Here is a 7500-nt window from a genome sequence, read left to right as displayed (position 1 = left end):
TTGATTCTTTTGGATTTATGAAAATGTGATAGGGTTATACATGCAAGGGATACATAGTTTGCAATCCTGAGACTGCCTACTAGATATGAGTAGTGGTCACTATGTGCAGATATGGCTGCGCCAAGCTAGCAGCCCGAGTATGGTTGGATTTGGTGGACGTTCAAGAAGGGGGGTTTGTGTGCTGTGGAGGGGATGGTGGGTATTCAAAAATGTATCCTGGTGTGTTGGGGTTGGATGGCTCAGTTCAGGCCAGACCATTATGTGGGTATGTGCCGGTGACATTTCTGTACATATGTATCACACATTTTAATATTCATATGATTGTGGGATTGTGTTCTCCAGTATGGCCGGTCAAGTTGTATTGCAGATGTGTATGTTTGTTCTTTTTTTTTCTTTCTGATTCACCCACTGCTCCCTCGTACATCTCCAGTTCACCTATTGTGCATCCAACACAATCTCCCCTTGGTGAATTATTACATTACCTGTCCCCCCTAACCCCCATATTCCACACACTCCACCCATCCCTTCTCTGGTTGATAGCCCATGGCACGGTCAAGGGAACACATTGCATACACTACATATCTCTGGCAACTGTATGGTTGTGAGGACTACCCTAGCATTTTTCACCTTTCACATGCAGTACATCACGCACATAGGTACATGCAAATACTTATCTTTCATGACATGGTAGGTAGACCCGGGTAATACCCGTTCATCTTTGGCCCATCCTGACAAGGATGACTTGGACCGCGAATGGCAGATTTTGGGTGAATGCTCTGAACATTGGTAGGGTTGCCACCTTTTCATATGGCTAGGATGGGACATTTTCGGGGCGCACATCAGATTTTACAGGCCAACACATACCCACGGTCAGTACAACAGATAGTACTTTTGTTTTATGCCTAAATGTAAGCTTATTGTTGTAGCAGTTTAGTTGCTTCTTCTGTCTTGTTTATTTGCTTATTCTGCTTCTTGTAACATGTAGGTATTTCACATATGGAAATAAGTATTGTATGGGACTATTACACAAGATTTGCGACATAATTATGTCCTACAATCGCAGGACATTTGACATTTATAATGGTTTTGGTATAGACACAACTGCCCAGAGGGGGACTGTCCCTCACAATGTAGGACAGGTGGTAACCCTGATCATTAGGCTAGGCTTAGCTATTGGTGACATGCTAACACGATGCGATTCGCTTCCACTTGGTATAACTATCAACACTACAATGGAATACGGGCACGGGGTTTTAAATGTCATTTGTTCGAGGAATGGGGACTCAATATTCAGCTACGTGCCTTTGTGTTGTCTTCTTATTTTGGTGTTCGCAAAACTGTCTTGTATGCTTTGCATATGTTTCAGTATCCACGGAGACTGACAGTTGTGATTGCTATTAGAGGCAGGCTGTACTAGTCAGCATTTTAGGTTGTGTGTATGCAGCCGACATGTTCACGCCTTCGTGCAGCACTTGGAGGCTGGGCAGTCTTGTGGACAACTACTGCTCATACAACTTGTGTCCAGATGTCTACAGGACTGGACATTGTGTCATGACACCAACTCTGATGTTTAAACAGGATACTTATCCCATGAAGGATGTCCAAAAATTGTGTAGACCAATAACCTTGATTCTTTTGGATTTACGAAAATGTGATAGGGTTATACATGCAAGGGATACATAGTTTGCAATCCTGAGACTGCCTACTAGATATGAATAGTGGTCACTATGTGCAGATATGGCTGCACCAAGCTAGCAGCCTGAGTATGCACGTGGATGTGGCAGGCAGCGTGCCTTCATTAATATGCATGTGGAGTTACTGCGCCAACTCTACGCTGCATGGTCAGAGCAAGCCTAACGCCGTCCTTGTGCCAAGCTTCATGATGTGTGTCTGTGTGTGTGTGTGTGTGTGTGTGTGTGTGTGTGTGTGTGTGTGTGTGTGTGTGTGTGTGTGTGTGTGTGTGTGTGTGTGTGTGTGTGTGTGTGTGTGTGTGTGTGTATATATATATCTATATATATATGTGTGTGTGTGTGTGTGTGTGTGTGTGTGTGTGTGTGTGTGTGTGTGTGTGTATACATATATCTATATATATATATATATATATATATATATATATATATATATATATATATATATATATATGTATATATATAGAGATAGATATATATATGTTGTGTGTATGTATATATATATATATATATATATATATATATATATATATATATATATGTGTGTGTGTGTGTATGTATATATATATATATATATATATATATATATATATATATATATATATATATATATATATATGTGTGTGTGTGTATGTATATATATATATATATATATATATATATATATATATATATATGTATATATCTCTGCGTGTGTGTGTGTGTGTGTGTGTGTGTGTGTGTGTGTGTGTATATATATATATATAGGTTCATAGGTTCATAGGTTCATACTAGGCTATTTGCCCGAGGGCATTTACAAGCCTAGCCCATCGTTTTGTGGCTTACGCCACCCCTTTAGTATGGGGAACTATACCCATTATTTTGCTGTGCCTCTGTCGAGCAGTGACACTGAGGTAATCCCTGGGGTATATCTGCGATCTCCCACCCATTGGTCAAGATTTCTCTTGAACAAGACCAGCGAGGTGCTCTGCCTCACATGTACCGGGATTCTGTTCCACAGCATAGGGAGTCTTTGGGTGATGAATCTATCCCTCCAGCACGTCCTATTAATAGCCGTGTAGAGGTTTAAGTCTCCCGCCCTTGTGGCTCTGATGGATCTAGATTTTTTGAGGTGAAGCATATTCATCAAATCTGGGTTTGACATGGCCTTGTATGTTAGGCAAAGGTCACCTCTGAGCAAGCGGTAAGCGACTGAATAGAGCTGGAGTTCTTTCAGTCGGGCAGCATAGGATAGATTTTGAGACCCTTTATCCTTTTGGTGAGGAACTTTGTGGCCTCTCCAGCTGCTGCAAGTGTCGGGTCAGATACATTCCAAATGGGGCATTGTACTCAATCATTGGTCTGATGAGTGATGAGTAAAGGGAGACTATAACCTCCCTTGATCTAGATGAGAATCCCTTCATGATAAGGTGGGCAATGTAGAAGGTCTTCCTAACTACTTTAGCTACATGGGTGTCGAATGACAGACTACTATCAACCTGGGTCCCCAGGTCCCTGATAACTTCTTCTGTGCTCAGTGGATTGCCTCCTATTTGGTAGCTAGGGGTAACCTTGTTTTTCCCGAAGGGTATGACTATGCATTTTTTGGCATTTAACTTTAGGCCGTGGCTCTGGCACCAGTTATCCGTTTCTGTGAGACCCTTCTGAAGGATATCTGTGTCAGATGTGTTTTCTACTATGGCGCCCAGTTTGCAGTCATCTGCAAACTTTGTCAGCCATAACCCTCCTGTGTTTGCTTGTACTTCAGAAAAGTAGATGCCAAACAAGAGTGGGCCCAGGACTGAGCCCTGTGGGACACCACTTGTGACAGGCTTTGAGTCTGACATGGCGCCAGCAACTCTGACCCTGTGGGTTCTGTCACTCAGCCAGTTTGCAACCCATCTTGTGATGTATGGGTTAACATTTAAGCTGATGAGTTTTTCAATGATACCCGAGTGGGGTATTGTATCGAAGGCCTTAGCCAGATCGAGGTAGGCTGTATGGACTGCCTTTCCCTCATCAATGGCTTTGGTGACTGTTTCGAAAAAGTCAACCAAGTTTAAAAGGCATGATCTGCCTTTGACAAAGCCAAAGTTGGATCCAAAGTCTGCAAATTCCCAATGTCTTTATTTATGAGGTCCATTATGATCCTCTCCATGGCTTTGCAGATAAGACTTGTCAAGCTAATGGGCCGGTAATTACCAGGGTCGGTGGAGGCACCGCCTTTGTGAAGTGGGACCACAGTTGCAGTGCGCCACTCCTGGAGTGCGTATCCAGAGGTAAGACTTTGATTAAACAGCTGTCCTAGCTGTGGGTTTAATTCCTCATTGAGTTCGTGGAGCACACAGCCAGGGACACCATCAGGTCCCATGGATGCTGTGTTTTTTGCTTTGGAGAGAGCAGTTCTCACTTGGGCGCTGGAGATGTTTGGGGCTGCAATCATTTGGTATAGATATCTCTCCTTTTGGGGGGAGGGGTGAGAAGTTTGCACTGAACCTGTCAGCCAGTATGTTGGCAATGTCTGTAGGATCAGTAATCTTCACATCATTTTGAACTAGTTCTGAGCATATCTGGGAGTTTCCTCCTAGGTTTCTAACATAGCTAAAGAAGGCCTTATGATTGTCTTTTGAGTCTTTAGCTATTTTTCTCTCAAATTTGCTTTGGATGATTTTATGAGAGCTCTTAGTTTTTACTTATAGTGATCAAGGGTGTCTTACCTTTTAAGGATTTTGCTCTATCTTGTAGTAGCTTCCTCCTTTTGTTGTAGAGTTTGTTTATGGCTGGGGTCCACCAGACTGGACGCTTGCCTTTGGTACAAAGAGTCTTTGTTTTGCTTGGGATTGCCTTATCCATGCAGTCCTGCAGGTGCTGGTAGAAGGCATTTGTAAGTGATTCAGCGGCTTGAGTACTGTTTTCCGCGCTCGGGGCCTTAAAGGAGACCACACTAGTCTTTAGAAGTGTGAAGTCGGCTTTTGGGAAGTTCTTTACTGTGGTCTTTTTATTTCAGGTGGGGTGGGATGAGGACCTCCAGCGAGATTAGTTTGTGATCTGATCTCACCAGTGAGGGGTATACTTCGGTGTTGAACATTGTGCTCCCATGTTCGTGATGATGAGATCGAGTATGTTATCTCCTCTTGTGGGAATGGTGACTAGTTGTTCCATGGCATTTGAGTTTATGAATTCCAGGAACTTTTGGGCTAGGGTGTTTGGGCTTGAGTAGTGTTCCCAGTCTATATTTGGGTAATTGAAGTCACCTAGTATGATGGTGTTTGGTGATACATTTATCCCCTCTAGTGATTTCAGGAAGGCCATGTGAGGTTCCTGAGTTTGTGAGGGTGGCCTGTAACATGCTACTATTTGCAGAGCAGTCTTGCCTACGGTTAATTGCACCTGGATGGTCTCCGATGCATCATGCGTTGCCACCAGTCTTGAGGTGTGGGTGTCCTTGATGAATATGGATACCCCCCCTCCTTTCTTGGTATTTTCCTGATTTTGGGGCCGGAACGCATGATATGAGGTAAAACCTGATAGCGCTGGGGTGCTCTCAGGAGCCTTGAACCAGGTTTCTGTCACAGCACAGACATCGATGTTCTCCATACTGAGAAGGGCCTCGAGTGCGTGCATTTTGAGATTTAGACTTCTGGCATTGAGCAGCATTACCCTTAGTTTATTTCCTTTTTTGTGTTCTAGGGTGGTAGGTTTAGAATTTGAGCCTTGCCTAAAAAGGCACTATGGGGTGGCAAGAGCCTTTGCCAATATCCGGAATCCCAGGGTGACAGGTGCAAGCCGTCCCTTATGGCAGCGTGGCTTGTCCAGCATGTCATCCCAGGCAGACAGATACTGGATCCCCTTTGAATGACACCAGTGTTTAAGCCAATTGTTAAAGCTGATCATCTTATCTCTGTATTGTGGCATCATTCTTGGTGAAGGTAGGATACTGCTCAAGGTCAGGGTCATACCTGCCTGGGCTACATAATCAGAGAGCTCCTCAATGTCTCTTTTCATGTAGTCCAAGGAGGTACGTCTCAGGTCGTTTACACCAGCGTGGACAATGACTGAGTCATATTTGTACCTGCTGTTGAGAGACCTGAGTGCTTGCGTTATGTGGCGGATTCTAGCACCCGACAGACAGCTTACTGTGACCTTCTCCTTACTCAGTCTGGTGAGCGGGACATCAGTGTGTCTGACTATGGAGTCACCAATGACTAGTGTGTCTGGCATTGTGTTTGGCCTTAAGGGCTGTGACTGTTTGACACTCTGACTGTGAGGTCTATGTGTTGCAGGTGTTGTGTTCTGAGGTGGTGGTTTTGGGTGTCTGCTTTGGTGGCCTCTGCTGTTTTGGTAGATTTTTGATCAGAGCCTCCAGTATGTCTTTGTGTGTTTATGTGTATGATTTGAGGTTGTAATGGTACTATGTGAGACTGGGTCTATAGTGTGTGTGGTAACCTTCCCTCCTGACTGGTCTTGCCAGTCCTATGTTGAGAGAGCTCAGCCTCCAGTTTGGCCGTATAGTTGCATCTCTCGCATGTATTTGTGTTTTGTGGGAGGAGGAGAGGGTTGTCTGTGTACATGAGGCAATTGTAACATTGCCTCAATATTCCCAGGTTCACCAGCTGAGCAGGAGATGACACTTGCAACTGATCCTCGACATGCTAGAAGGATAGACAAAAACTTTAAAAAGATTCGGGGATGTGGGTGACCGAGAAATGGGGGTTGCCTTTTTGGGGTGCTATCTATAAGAGTGCCGTATCAAGGTAATAAGTACTGTAGGAGCAAGTGCTAGGTTTAACAGATAGAGAATAGTCTACTTAGAGTCAAGTAGAGATGATCTTTTAGTTATAGGATACGCTGATTAGATGAGTAGTATAGGTCGAGGAAGGTAGTTTCAAGGGAAAATTTGAAGAGTGGACTTTAGGTAGCCGAATAGTTTAAACCTGCTTAACCGGCGCTGCCCTAGTGTGCAACAGTGGCAACTCCGCTAAATCGCTAATCTTGGCGCTAAAAGCGTCTTTATAGCAGGGGCTGGAAAAGACAGGAAATGACCCAAAATGGCCAATAAACTACAAGTTACTGCCTTAAACCACTCCTCTGAGGACAAACAGGCAGTTCAGTACTCCCTACTCCCACTAGTGAGTAAAGAAACTACCCCTTGACCAAACAAGGAAAATGGAGAAAACAGGAACCAAGACAAAGCCCAGGGATCAGCAAAATCTGGTCTCTGGAACACTAGTTTAGGAAAGTATGGAAAGCAAGGATATTTTTTGTTTTTTCAAGTTTTTTTACAGAAAAGCAGAAAACACAATAAATGCTATGATTTTCGATTAAATGCTATCAAAAGCTAGTACACTTGAGTGTATTAGCCTGTAGTTTAACTTTTAGGCAAAACTTAAACTAGCAAGTGCAGTAAACAGTTTTAACTTATAAACACAGAAAACAGTGCAAACTTTGATAAAATAAGCAGAAACAGTAGTCGAAAGGCACAAAAGTCGAAAAGCCAAGAAAAATACTTGAAATCTGGAAAGGTAGTCTTTTCTGGTCTCTGCTGCTAGAGGAACACTGCTGGCCACCACGAGGAGCTGTGCTGAGTTCTCAATAGCTGGAAAAGCCCGCCAAAACGTGCTTTATAGCACGGGGCTGGAAAAGACAGGAAATGACCCAAAATGGCCAATAAACTACAAGTTACTGCCTTAAACCACTCCTCTGAGGACAAACAGGCAGTTCAGTACTCCCTACTCCCACTAGTGAGTAAAGAAACTACCCCTTGACCAAACAAGGAAAATGGAGAAAACAGGAACCAAGACAAAGCCCAGGGATCAGCAAAATCTGGTCTCTG

This window comes from Protopterus annectens, chromosome 2.part2 (genome assembly GCF_019279795.1).
Source record: "Protopterus annectens isolate FY-2018-M chromosome 2.part2, PAN1.0, whole genome shotgun sequence".
NCBI classification, from domain to species: Eukaryota; Metazoa; Chordata; order Ceratodontiformes; family Protopteridae; genus Protopterus; species Protopterus annectens.
The sequence above is the reverse complement of the archived record's forward strand: the minus strand, read 5'-3'. Positions refer to the sequence as shown.